Source organism: Phyllostomus hastatus, unplaced genomic scaffold (genome assembly GCF_019186645.2).
Source record: "Phyllostomus hastatus isolate PE091 unplaced genomic scaffold, TTU_PhHast_1.1 phas_contig_58, whole genome shotgun sequence".
NCBI lineage: Eukaryota > Metazoa > Chordata > Mammalia > Chiroptera > Phyllostomidae > Phyllostomus > Phyllostomus hastatus.
This window is the reverse complement of record NW_025333916.1, coordinates 22,153,547-22,168,247: the sequence shown is the minus strand read 5'-3', so window position 1 is coordinate 22,168,247 and position 14,701 is coordinate 22,153,547. Positions and strand designations below refer to the sequence as shown.

The 14,701-nt window shown below is 44.2% G+C and overlaps 1 protein-coding gene across 2 annotated transcripts in view; it reads left to right on the top strand.

Annotated features, from left to right (window-relative positions):
• Positions 1-14,701, top strand: part of ARHGEF28 (Rho guanine nucleotide exchange factor 28) — a 279,388-nt gene that overhangs the window by 162,053 nt on the left and 102,634 nt on the right. The gene's annotated exons all lie outside the window — the stretch shown is intronic.

The window sequence follows — 14,701 nt, the reverse complement described above, 5'->3', positions numbered from 1 at the left end:
CTGGGCTCGGGGGTTTGTGACTGTTGCTTTCTGAGATTTACCAAAGCAAGAGAGGCAGTCCTGTGCAGGGGCTTATGTGGTTGTTTTTAAGGAGAAAGGGCCATTTTCATGAGCTTACAAGCAGAAGAGGTGTTCCTGAAAGTGGGTGTCATTGTTATTGGGGAACAGAATGACCTACTGCATCACCCCGTACTTTTCCCAGAGGAAAATGGGGGCTGGCAGTTGTCAACACACCTGGTTCTCTTCAAGGATCATTTTTTCCTTCCTCTGAAATAAAGGGGTGTGTGTGTTTGTTTGCTCTTTGGCTGGGATCAAGGCCAGCCCCGGCGGTGAGATGGGCTGAGCATGGTGGGGGTGCAGGGGGCGGGCAGAAAGCCTCAGCCTGAACAAGTCTCCCATGCTGCTCAGCTGCCGTCCTTGAAACTCTGTCATGGGAACTTAAAAAATTACACAATATTCTATTTTCCTGTTACGCTGGTTTAAAATTTCATTTCATCTTTTCTGGGGTAAAGAGGCATAATGTATGCAACTTGCCATTAAATGGTTCAGAGGGAAAATATACCTGTGAGAGAGAACAGACCTGCACATGGAAAAGCAAGTATGAGCACAAGTAGAAAATGGAGTGAAGTGTTGAAAGTAGGTAAATCTGGGTCAAAGTGTAATAATATATTGATGTTCTTTATGCTCTTCATATTCTTTCAGCCTTTCTGCAGGTTTGGAATTCTTTCTAAGTTATAAAACATTTAAAAACTTTTAAGTTACCTCTGAGAGGGGAGATACATTGAGTCAGTAATACTTTAGAGGGAGCGTTATTGGTTCAGGTGCATTGAGAGCTTCCGGGGGGCAGGTACCATGTCCTGTAAGACTGCTCCCTCTTTGTGCTATTCCCAACCCAGTTAAACTGGGGGGAACAATTTGCTTAATTTGTTTTTGTGTTTACTTGCCTGGCTGGCTGGCTGGATGCCTATGTTGTTGGGGGCCTGGGTAGCCTAACAACTGGAGGGACGTGGGGTTAATGATTAGGAGGCCAGTGAAGAACCTTGAGAGTCCAGTGGAGTTGGAGGGAATGCATTAATCACGCTCTCCTTTGAAATCCAAAGTTGGAGCCCAGCCACTGCGAGCTGAAACAGAAAGTCATAACATAGCTATGTGTAAATTAAACTCAATTCAAGTGAAAGCAGGTATGGGAATATGAAAATGATTAACTATTAGCTGCTAATACAGGAAAGGCAAGTGCAAATAAGGTTGGTTGCAGAGAGTTGGGGATTGTCAGACAGTGTCCTATGCTTTCCGGTGGACCTAGTTTCGAAGAGGGGGTTTGGTCATGCTGTAATGTTAGCTGGACAGGGTCCCAGAACCATAGTCTCAGATGTGACCTGGTTCAAGCACTACATTTTACAGGTGAGGGTGATGGGGCCCCAAGAGGAATTGTTCACCTGTACTACAAACACTTCCAGAGTGCCAGGCACCATCCTGGAGGGTGGGGCAGAGTGGGAACCAGACAGATTCTATCCTTGTTTGCAGGGGTCTTTGCACTGGGAGTGGGCCCCACCCCTCCCAAAATCCAGACATGCCACCTCCCTGTGGCGGAAGAAAACACCAGGAAAGCTGATTTTTTTTTTCAATGCAATGATCAGTTTGTGAAGAACTATTGTCTCTTGTCTCTTAGAGGATGATCTAATTATTTTAACCTTTAAAACTAAGGTGACTTGAATTTCTTTCTCATTCTTTCCTTCCTTCTAATTGTTACCAACATCATTCTCAGAATGTGGGTTCTCGTTACCTGGGAAATCATGAAGGTTTTGTGGGCTTGGAATTTCTAATTTATTAACAAACTTCTCATATTTGGTCAGAAATATTCTCTTTTATTTTCTATTACTCTCCCACTACCCTGACCCTCCTTGTTATGTTATATTATCTTTCTGTTAATAACCCTTCTGCTCTTATTATTGCCGTTTTATGATGGATACATATATATTCATACCCATAACTGGCTTGTTATGGAATGACATGGAATTTAGAGGGTTTGGTACTAAAAGGAGACCTAGATTAGTAGAAACCCACCAATACTTATATATCAGCTAAAAAGTGAATCTAGTACATTCTTACGCTTAGACCTTTAAGAAGAAAAGAAAACAGGCTGTAACTCAGAAGCAGGGCCGTTGGAAATGACCGATACCCAGAGGAGAATGTGATGTAAGCAGGGGATGAAAGCAGTGAGAACCAAGCTGCCTCAGACATACTCCTGGGTTCCCGGAGGTGCCCTTGGCCATTTCACGGGCAGCCCCGGGACAGGCTGTGCGGGGCCTGGTCAGTGACGGGAGTGAGTGGGCGCACCCACGACTGCTCTGCTTCAAAGACTCCAGGAATGCTGGGATTTTTTTTGTTGTTGGAGGTTTTGCTTTCGGTAGGAGATTCCATCAAGAAATGTAATGTATATTAAAGATTTAAAAATATCAGGATTAAACCTTACCTAAGTGTCCCATTATTACCATTCAGTCTTTAAGATGAATTCTTTAATATAAATCATCAGGACCTGGGGAATGTTGAAGTGTTCTTGGTACCTTTCATCTACTGTGTGGCTTCTTGTCCCCTACCCCAGCCTCTCTCGTGACACACAATGTGACACAGTGCTTTTTATTGCTTGTTTTTTTGCTGGTGTGGAACTAGCGTGTGGTTGCCGAAGGAAGGAATGACTATCAAAAAGCTTAACAACCTTGAAGTGCCAAATTTTCTGTAGTCATAGTCAAAATGACTAATGTTTATGTGGTATTTTATTAATCATAATAACCACTGTTTACTAGGCTATGGTACTTACTTTACATAAATGATACATAACTCTGTAAGAGAGATACTATCTCTGTTCTACATGGGAGGAAACTGAGTCTTAGAGAGTTTTAAAGTTATAACTAAATGCATACCAGGAAATTCAGGGGACAGTACTCATAGTAGAATAAGGAAGGAGATGAATGAATGAGTGATGTGTGTGTGAGGAATTTTTCACATGTTATCTTGTAAAAGACCTGTATGTTAGACATGGATGTCATCTTCACTTGTTATTGGGAGACTGAGGCTCAGGGTGGAGAAATGAGTTGCCCGAGATCGAGAGCTAATAAATAATAGAGCCAGACCAACACCTGGGACATGGAGTTCAGAACTTTCATTCTTCCCAGTATGTTTCACCACCCCTCAGTAGAGGTAAGGGAGGGTAAACTTCAGTGGGTAGCTACCTTATGTTCAAAGGTGCCAATGTGTCTCACCTTCTTAGCTTTTCCCTGTCTGGCGAATCTTTGACCAAGATTAGAGGAAACTCTGGAGGAGCAAAACAGGAGTGCTGTTTCTACCTCTTGGTGCACCCAAACGCACAGGTTTCACGTACTGACACACATCATGGGTTTGGGTAGGAGAAGTTGGACAGATGACCAGAGCTCTGGGTAGTTGGCTGAGGACAAATTGGGGGAAAGATGGGAGGGGAGCACTTCCAGTGTACCCTGGAAAGTTCCCGGCTTAGTCCCAGACAGAGAGGTAGTTAGAGAGACTGAGTGCACTGGAAATGAAGATGGAAATCATGAGACCACTGTTTTGGCCTTTTTTGGGGGTTCGAGTGTTTGGAGAGCAGGTGCATAGTCTGAAAAATAATCCTTGACACAGTAGGTATTAAAGGAATGATGACATTTGAGAAAGTTTAATGATAATTTTTAGAGGTGAGTTACTTTCATCTCATGAATTTATTTGTTCTCTTCCTCTTTCCTGCCCTCCCTTCCTGCCTCCCATGAAGTTCATTGACTACCCTCATGTGCTTCCATGTGCTTATGCATATTCAATTCAGAAATTCCCCCAAGGATGCCTGAGCACCGGAGGAGGAATAAGTCGCTACAGAAATCCTTGTTAAGGAAGAGAACCATTTTTGTAAAGGTGACTTAACCTGCTGAGATCTCGTTGGCTCACAATGAAGATAGTGTGTAAGCTCACACAAACAGTTTCAATTTCAGTCTCTGCCTGGCAGCCTACCTTTGTCAGCAGAGGGAAGGAGGCCCATTATAAGCTCGTTGCCAAACCACAGAGCTGTGTATTCCTTCAGTTAAACAAATACTTTGCCAAATATTTGAAACTTTTTTTTCTTTATTTCGGGCTAGTTCAAATTCTTAGGCAAGGTATGTTTCTACCTTAATCCCTGTAAATGGAAGGAAGGCACCATTCCCATTCATTACCTCCTGTTCAGGAGGCTCCTCCCTGCTACTCTGTTTGGGGGAAGGACTGATGGCTGCTTGTTTGGGTACATTAAAGCAGGAAGTGATAAGTACCATAGGAGAGGTCAGGACAAATTTCTGTTGAAGTCCAGGGTGAAGAGACCAGTTCAGCCTGAGGGTGTCATGAAAGGGGTGAAGGGCAGGGGGTCCCTCCAAGCAGATGGGGAGAAGCATACATACACAGAGTGCATTGAGGTGATGGGAAGTATCCCGGCTGTGCCCTGGGTACTCTAGGTGATGCAGAAATGGGGAGGGGTGCCAAATGCTGCACAGCTCTGGGCGCCCAGTTCTGTCGGCCTGGCACCCTCATTTCAGCTCTCATGTTCTTTCGTGGGTGGTCCTCCCACTGCTCTGGCTGTGGGTCCAAATGCTGCTGTCTCCTTCCCATGTGACCTTGCCTTCCCAGATGCAGTGGGCTGGGTATCTGACCCACGTGGGCCAAGCACAGCACCCCTGCTGCCTGGCCACAGCTCTTGGTCCAGGATGAGCACATGACCCAAACATGGCGAATCAGAATCCTTCCTTGGGATTCTTCCAACTGGAGTTTGGAGGTAGATGGTTTCCTTCTTGGGTGGCAGTGCTGGAAGGGTTGGAGTGGGAGCGATTAGCTGAAAAATCCTGCGGTCCTGCAAACAGAAGCCATCATGAGGTAGGGCCCTGCCAGATTCCGGGCCCTTGTTCCAGGCTCTGGGGCTCTCTTGCTGCCCAGGTGCCTTCCTCTCAGGATTCTGACGTTCATTTCCTTCGGTTCTGTGGGCTGGCCTCACATATCTCCAGCAAGTCTTTCCCTTCCCATTTTAATTTTGTTTTAGCAGATAAATATTTCTTCCGGCTAGAAATCTCCAACTCATTCTTGAAGATTTAGCTTGAGGGTCCATGGTCTGGAAGCCTTCCTTGAATTCCCTCAGAGTGCCTTATTCTATCCCTTGTGCTGGCTTGTGTATGATTTTGTATTCGCCCTCTCATTACTGAATTGCAGCTGTTACTTAATTTCTCTCACCCCAAGACACTGCATTCCTCGGAGGTGGAGACTGGCTGACCTGCCTTCACACCTCCCCTGGCTGGATGGCACAAAGCAGGCGGTGCATAGTGAAAGTGCACTGTGATTTACTAATATTACACTCATTCTTCTCAGTTTGTCTTTCTTTCTCTGTTTTGTCTATAACAGATCTGATTTTTGTTATGAAGTCCTACCTTCTAGGCAATAGGAAGGAAAAAGGGTATATTTGAGTCTAAGAGAAAATTTGGCCCTATGCAATAATGAAAATAGTCATTTTCTGTAACTGCTCTGTCTCTATAAGTAAATTGTCCAGTCTCTCAGATTTCATTTTCCTCCTCCCCTTCCTTGCCAAGCTGGTATTGAATGTGATTTCCTGGTGAGGGTGGTGGGGAGGGAGGAGGCCAGCCCTGCTTTGAATGCTCTCTGGGTCCTGCTGGTCTCTGCTGCAGAGCTGCTGGCTGGGCTCTTCCCTCAGCCACGATTACTTTATTCCTGGGGTTCTGACGCCTGTGACCAGGGTCCTGTGGTCGTAGCCTCTCCTTGGTGTCGGTCAGGACCTGGTGGTTTTTCTTCACTGACTTAGCCTCATCCTGGCTCTTACACTACAGAAATCTTAGACTCTTTACCCCAGCCACTGGCTCGGGCATTCCCCTAAAAACACCTTCTGCAGGGCCCTTTCCTTCACACCATGGTGGGCCCCGTGGCAGGCCATGAGTGCTTGGTTCAGCCACTCCCTGCCCTTCTCAGAGGCCTATGGGATCTGAGGAATCCATTCTCACACCGAAACATCTAGGCTGTGCTGCCTGAGCTTGCTCTGCGACCGAGCCTGCTCGGCGGTGTTTGTCCTCATGCTGGCGTGAGGAGGCCAAAGGAAGCAAGAAAAGCCTGCCCACCCTCAGAGTAGCCCTTGGCTTATTTCTCACTGCTCCTCCGCATGCACAGACAGTGGAACTGCTTGTCTTACTCCTTTGATCTCATTCTCTCTATCAGTGGACAACTCTGGTTATGAATTGTAATGGATCTCTCATCCAGCTCTCATTCATGCTAACCTACTTAGAGGAGCCCAGAGTTGCTCAGGATAATGGAACAAGATTCCAGAACCAAGCAGAGTTTCCAACCCAGGAGAATCCCAGAAGAATTTGGAGGAATGCCTGCAGTGCTTGGCTTTCATTATTTATTCATTCATTTATTCAAATGTTTTTGTTGCGGACACAAAAAATAAGTGGAAGTTATTTGGAAATTGCCAAGAGAGTAGATCTTTGAAGTTCTCATATAAGAAAAAAACTGTAACTATGTATAATGTATAATTGCAACTATGAATGTTAGACTTGCTCTGATCCTTTTGCAATATGTACAAATATTGAAGTTTCATGTTGGATACTTAAAACTAATATGTTCTCTCAGTTTTACTTCAATTAAAAAAACCCAAGTGAGAGAATTTATGTTTCAATGGAGAGTTCTTTATTTTGCCAGTACAATTTCCTGTCTGTAGTAGAACTCAATTCTGTTTAGGATATTAAGGCGGGGGATAGAACTACACAGGTCTCCAGAGACAGGTGCTAGAGAATTGGAGCACCGCGTGACTTTCAAAGTGGACAAAATCTTTCTTATATGCCCAAGTCTTTCCATAAGGTTATGCAGGATTTGAATTATTCATAGGATTTCTTGTAATGATGACATCTAGTTTGTTTGTTTGTTTGTTTGTTTTGTTTAGAATCCCCTGAAGTGGTCTCCTCAGAGTCCTGCTACTTTATTTGAGGTCTTTCACTTCTCTCCTGGTGTGTGTATGATGTTAGTTTTCTTCCCCTCAATTTGCCCGTTTTTCCCTCCTGCAGATGAATTTGCTTTTGGCCTTGAGCACTGCACCCAGAAGGAAAGGAATTGCTGATTAACCCTAATTACACCCAAGTCTGCGCACCACACATGACTGAACATCTTGATAGCTCGGGGGAAGCAAGGGCAGGAAAAAACTTATTTATGTGTTTAAGGGTCCTTCTTTTTCAAACATAAACAAATATCCCCTTGAAGGCTACTTTGTGCTACTATAATTAGGAATGAGAATTTGGAAAGATTTAGGAGAAAATGGTTGTTCTCCGAGGACTGTATTTTCTCCTCCCCTCCTTTCTCCCCTTTCCTCAGCTCTTTGTCTTCTCTGGTGCATAACAGGGGTAAAGGCTTGTTCTCTTTGTCAATAATTTTGATAATTAGGTCTTTCAAAATAGCAGAATAGGATGTCCTCTGGGATCTGACTTTCGAGTACCAAGTCGTGAGTAGTTTTGTAGAAGAGGCTTTAAACTGCCGTTCTGATGGAGAGGGCCAGACAAACAGCCCTCCTCCTGGCACCTGCGGAATCCCTTCACGTCCGGCCCCAGCTGTTACTGTTGTTAACAGGACTGGTCAGGAGGCCCACAGACCTCCTACCAGGGCCCCCTTTTCCTTTCACAGGCCCCCAGGAGGGCGAGGTGAGGCCTGAGGGTAAATTGGACAATTGGATTGATGTCCGGGACTCTCTCGCTTGGTAGACAAAGATGCCCCGAGTTCTCCCAGGTTCATCGCGGGGTGGACTGAAATATTCCAAGTCACTTTAGCTTATATATGACCCGCAGGAAATTCCCGGCTGAGGATAATTTTGGGATTTGAATGGATCCTCTCTGTAATCTCAACTCTAACTCAGAAGAGTGAAGCCAAGAGATTTTTCCAGGCCACGGCTAATATCATGAAAATCCTAAGAGAAACTTAGAGAAGAATAGCAAGGAGATAAACAACAGTTTACTGCTGAAAATGTTCCCTCTCATCTGTGAGGGTGGGCTTTTTCTTTCTCCTGCAGCACACTGAGACCACTGGTAAAGGACTGTGCACTTCAGAAGGTGGGCGAGTTTCCTTTGAACGTGGTGGGGACCTGGGAGAGAGCGTGTGTAGTGTGACAGGATGATGTCCGTGTCAGCGCTGTGTCTGCGTTCTGGTTCCCTCACTGAACAACGTCGGTGGGTTCGTCACTCCGCCTGGGCCTCCGCTCCTCGCTCCTTGTCTGCAGAATGAATGTGGTGATGCACCATATGGTTACGGAGCGTAGGGCTGGCAATGGATAAAAACAATGCTATGTATTCCTGGGCAAACCATTTTCAGCTATTACATTTACGTATATATAATCTGATATAGTTGATTTACTGATAATCTGCCATTTTGCATGAGATTCCACAGCTGTTCCTTTACAAAGAGGCAAGTTTTAAATACATGACTTTTTTTTACTCTTCTTTTACTCTTATTTTAGATATAAAAATGGTTATTGTTGGAAATCTAGAAATTACAGAGAGTTGAAAATAAAAACCACCTAGAGATGGCAGTTAACATCTTGATTTATCTTTCCAGTCTTTTCTCTTTATTGTTTTGCATGTTGTTGTGTGGTTAAACAAAACTGAGTCACATGCTTACCATTCAATGAATGTTTTCCAGCAAGACTCACACTGCTGTATTCCAGCAGGAAGTCTCCTGTGGTGGGTGCCACAGGCCCAGGAAATGGACGAACACACCTGACACAAGTCACACTGCAACACATTAATGAAACTTCCTAATGGGAAAATACCAGGCATCGCTCAAATACCATTTTCTTTGGCTCGAAGTAGGATACTGAGTGATGTCGGTGCTTAAATAAAGTACTTTGAGCTATGTAGCGGAGTGCCTACCTGGAGCTGCCTTTTCCTAGTTGTGTGGCCTCGGGAAGTTAGTTAAACAGCACCACAGTTCTGCAGAATAAGTGTTAGAGCTTCAAAGGGTTGATTTGGCGATCAAATGAGTCCGTGTCTGTAAATCAGACAGCACATGGTTCACAGTGAGTGCTGGATTCATCTGAACTGCAACAGGCGTATTAACCCAGAATCATTACCCGGCACGGAACAGGTGTTCAACAGATACTTACTGTTGCAGGACCCAATATCTTGCATCTACTCTCTCTCTTTTAATGTTTTGTTTTGTTTTGTTTTTTCTCCATCATCTTCTTCCCAGTACCTTTACTTTTCAAATCTACCAGATCATCCTATTATTCCTTTAGTAAAAGAGTAACCTAACTGATATTTTAAAGATATTGAAGAGTATATCTTTGGGCTGCTGCTACCAGAAGGCATCCAGATGGTGTCACACAGGAAGTGCTTAGCATCTGTGGTGTTTTGCACGGCGGGAGAGTGTGCTTTTAGTTCAGACCCTGACTACGAGGTTACTTGTCCTACCAGGAAGGGCAAGGGAAAACTTTCTTATCACCTGAGTCTGTTGAAGAGGAAGCTCAGAGGAAGATGACAGCCTCGCCGTTTAGGGAGTTGTCATGGGCTCTTCTGGGGAATAGCCCAGACTGTGTTTTGAGGAATTTTTAAAGAGTCACAGATGGAAGCTGAGGGCCCTGGGCAGGCCCAGCAGGGAACACAGTACCTGGCAGTCCACAGATACTCAGCACATGCTGAAAAAGAGAATGAATGGAAGAATGGATGAGAGAAATAAGAAATCGATACTCCTATCACAACCTGGGGTAAAGCAAAATAGCTAGGCGGTCCATAGAACACCTCCAGAATCTGAGGGAATTAGCAGACCTGAAAAGGGTAGTCTCTTAGTTGTGCCCATCACAAGGAGATGTGCCAGGCACATCTTTTGTTCTTGAGAGAGAATTCACTCCTTCAGGGAATATGTCTTGAGTATTTACTGTGTGACATGGTCCTAGGTATTGGGGATACAGTGAACAAAGTATTAAAAGTTGCTCTTCTCATGGAGCCTACATTCTAATGGAAGGAAACAGATAATAGATAATAGACACAATATGCAAGGTGATGGTATGTGGTATAAGGGAAAGCAAAGCAGGGCTTAGGGGGTTGCTATTTTATATATATAATGGTCGTGGAGAGACTCTTTGATAAGATAAGATTTGAGTAGAGAGCTAAAGTGAAGGTGGGAAGACCTCTGGAATCTAGGGGAAGAGCAGCCCTGGGAGAAAGTGCAGCACGTGCAAATGGCCCGAGACACGGAACAGCAAGGCCAGTGTGGCCAGAGTAATCGGCAGCGTCAGAGAGGCTGGGTGAGGAGGGTCAAGGAGGGCAGGTTATGTTTAGTGTGATATCACTGATTTATAAGAAGAAATACATATTTGGTCTTTGTTCCCATTTCTGGCACAGAGCTCCCCAAACCCTTGAAATGTCTTAAGTGATGAGGGTGCTAATGGTGTCTTTTGTTATGTTAATGAGGTGACTTTTGTACTTAAGGATGGGGGTTAGTTGTCAGGTGAAACCAACCTTGTGTTTAGAGGGTTGGCATTTTCTGTCCCACCCTCAACCCCCAGAGAAGGGACAGAGGCTGAAGACTGAGTTCAGTCACCAATGGGCAAAGATTTAACCAATTATGCCTGTGTAATGCAGCCTCCACTGAAAGTCCAAGAGGAGAGGATTCAGAGAGCTCCTGCTCGGTGAGCACGTGGAGGCACTGGAAGCTGGTGTGCTCAGTGCGTGGATGCTGTGCACCCCTCCACACATGCCCTGCCCTGCACATCTCTTCCATCTGGCTGTTCCTGAGTTATACCCTTTTGTAATGAACTGGTGCTCTAGTTAGACAAATCTTTCTCTGAGGTCCATGAGCTATTAGTAAATTAATGAACTCAAGGAGGGGGCTGTGGGAGCCTCTGATTTATAGTTGGTCAGAAGTACAGATAGCAACCTGGACTTGTGATTGGCAACCTGAAGTCCAAGGAGGGGATTGTGGGAACCTCCAGTCTGTAGCCATTCACAAGCACAGGTGACAACCTAGATTTGCAGTTAGTATATGAAGTTCAGGGGTAAGGGAGGCAGTTTTGTAGGGCCAAACCCCCTTAATCTGTGGAATGTGATGCTATCAACAGGTAGTGTCACAATTGAGTTGAATTGTAGGACACCTAGCTGGTGTCCAAGAATTGCTTAGTTGTGTGGGACCCCCTTCCTGCCCCCACCAGCACATACAATGCACATACACACACACATAGGAACTGGGTCACAGAACCATTGGAGTAAAGCACTGTAGGTTGTGGGAAAGTTTGGCTTTTACTCTGAATGAGAAGGAAAGCCATTGGAGAATTTTACAGAGGCATGCGTGATTTGATTTCCTTCGTAACAGGATTGCTTTGTCTACATTGTGGAGAGTAGGCTGTGGAGGGTGGAAGAGTAGAAGCAGGGAGAACAGTTAGGAAGCAGTAATCTTGCAATAGTCTAAGCAGGAGATAGTGGCGGCTTGCCCTGGAGTGGCAGTGGAGATGACGAGGAAAGGTCAGATGCTGGATCTATTTGATTGTGAAAGAGATCAGTCAAGGTGACTCCAAGGAAAAATAAGAGTTGCCATTTACTGGGAGAAGCAAGTCAGTGTGGGAGAGAAAATCAAGAGTTCTGTTTTGCATCTGTCATGCTTGATGTGGCTGCTGGACAGCTCAGTGGCAATATCCAGGAGATTGCTATAATTCAGGAGAGAGGTCTGGGTTGGAGACGAAGAGGCATTATGTAATGGTATATGGTGCCATGTTGTTAGATAACCCGTGGAATGAGGGGAGACAGAAAGAGAAAAAGAGGTTTGAGGATTGGCCCTAGAGCACTGCTACCTGCCAAATCTAGGAAGTGAAGAAGACTGAGAAGAAAGGCTGGGAGGAGAGAGAGCGGTATCCCAGAGGCTGAGGGGGGAAAGGAGCAATCAACTGTATCAAAAGCTGCTGTAGGTCACATGAGATGAGACCTGAGCACTGGCCACCAAATTCTGTATTAGCAAGGTCATTGGTGACTGCGATGGACACTTTTAGTGGAGTGCTGGGAAATGAACTCTCAACCCACAATAACATATGATTTCACTATATCTGGAATCTAAAGAACAATAAAAACAAACAAAATAGAAACAGACTCAGATACAGAAAACAGATTGACAGCTGTCAGGGAAGGGGGGCTAAGGAGCTGGGTTAAAATGATGGATTTCAGAAATACAGATTGGTAGTTACAAAATAGCCTTGGGGCTGCAAAGCACAGAGTGAGAGATAGAGTCAATAATATTGCAATAACTGTATGGTGCCGGGGGGGGGGGGGTACTGGAAATATCAGGGGGAACACTCTGTAAAGGTTATGATTATCTAACCACTATGCTGTACACCTGAAACTAATACAAAATAATATTGAATGTAAACTACAACTAAAAATAAAAAAATAAATAAAGTAAATGTTTTACCCCTTTTGCGGTGGATAAGACTAAATCCTGCTGTGTTCATAAACTTCTAGGTTTAAAACAAAACTGAATGAATGAATGAATGAAACCAAGCTTCCCAGCCATTGTTAAGAGCTATCTGGACTGAGAGGCCCTCGCTTGAGTTTCGCAGGCAGGAGCCTGGTGCCCAGAGTGGGCCAAACCAGGTCAGCAGCAGGTTTGCAGAAGGCTGCCTTAGCTGGATTTGTTTATGTCTGCGTGTTGGTCTCTTACATAACCACGCAAGTAGGCCACATTTTCCTTTAGCTACCAGGCTCTTAGCTTCTTGAGGGAGAGTTGGATTTCATTATAAGTCAGGTTTCAGAGGCCCCGGGCTGGTCTGTGCTCTTAACTGTTTCCTGCCATACTCAGAGTAGTTGTACATGTCAGAGAGCAGGGAGGCATCTGCACCTGCCTTTCTCTCTTCCCTGTTACTCGTACCGATTTCCCTTCATTCTGTATGTGAAACATACTTACTCTCCATTGTCTCTCCCGTGTCATCTAACTATAGCCTCCAGTGCAGCAAGCAAGTGCTAATGGAAAATGCTGCTTCGGGAAGTCCTTGTAGAATTCCACCGATCACGTTACAAAGAGTCGAGAATAATGGGAGAGGGGTGAGCTGGGGATCCCCTCCGAGTTTCTGTTTGTCCTCCAGGCGCTCTGCAGTGAGAGCCTGGCCCCAGTCCATTTTGTCATGTTAGAACACGGTCGTTTCTGAAACCCTGCCTTTATGCTTGAGAAATGCAGTCATTGGTGGTTTGACTTCATACTTTGTGTGTCCTGCTGTTAGAATATCTCCTGTTTCTTGACATCCCACCCTGGAGTCGCTGCACGTGACTCTCAATAAGTAGTCTGACTTTGTTTCTTAGCATGTTCAGGATGGACTTTTCTTAATGTGAGCTAAGCCAGAAATAAAAGTTACAACATTTTTTAATCTCTTTGTGTAGCAAAAGGAACATTTTGTGAGTTCCAGTTCCCTTGGGTTGGTTTTAAACATGTAAAGTTATAACCATGGTTAAAATCATTTTTGTAAAGAATTAAAACTACATAAAGTATTGCAATTATATTACCTCATTTACATACACAGTAATAGCAAACATGTACCCAGTGCTTACTTTGTGTCAGATTTTGTTCTAATCACTTGAAATATAAAGCATTTAATCCTTAAGACAACGCTAAGAGATAGACCTAGTATCATCCCTATTTCACAGATAGGAAATGGAGGTACAGGAAGGTTAGCTAAGGTGCCCAAGGTCACACAGCTAGTGGATGATGGAGTGGCACCTTGAACCTGGCAGCCCAGGGCCCATGCTCTTATCTACCACAATGCTCTTCACTAATTTAAAATTTGCAGCTATTTTGGATGGGAGTTAACTGTTTACAAAATAGCATTAATTTATTTTTATTTTTATTGAATTTATTGGGGTGACATTGATTAATAGAACTGTATAAGTTTCAGTTGTACAATTTTATAATACATCATCTATATATTTTACTGTGTGTTCCCTACCCCAAGTTTAAAAGCAGCATTAATTTAAGACAGAGACCTAATTCTTACTATAAATTATTTCTACAGGCTCATTGAAAAAAAGAACCTGAAGGTCTTTTTTTATGGCAATAATTTTTCACTTAATTACTTCTAAAGTGGTTACATATGGAAGCAATAAAGTCATGAAAATCTTGAAAAGACCAGATTTCTTAAGAAATGAAACCATTGTAACTGTTTCTTTGTAATGGGCTGAAACAGCACAGCCATTAGCCACTTTAATGTAGGTAGCTGATATTTACTTGAAAGTACTTTTAAAGACTTTTTCATAATAAATGTTATTCTGCTGGCCCAGAGCCCCTGATTTGCAGTGGTTATTGTTGCAGTTAATAAAAATGTGGGAGTCTTATAAGTTTGTCATTTTCTGATTGTCAGTGTCTGTTCACTTCCAGGCCCTGTTGTCTGTCAGTGTCCTCTGACAAGTAGAAGCTACGGCTGCCCTAGAGAGTGACAGTGAAGGGTACTTGCAGGCCAATTTTATAGACAGTTGTGATGAGTATCCCAGCACATCCACATGGCAGGTTGTGGGCAACCGGTCTAGAGAGGAGACGGATTTCCCTTTCGTGCTGCTGTAGAGTCATGTGCCCCTCCACCTCCACAAGACTGACTGTCTCAGTGGAATCGTCACCTAATAGACAGGACGATGACATTTCTAGGCATGTTTTCCAAAGTGTAAGGTAAATT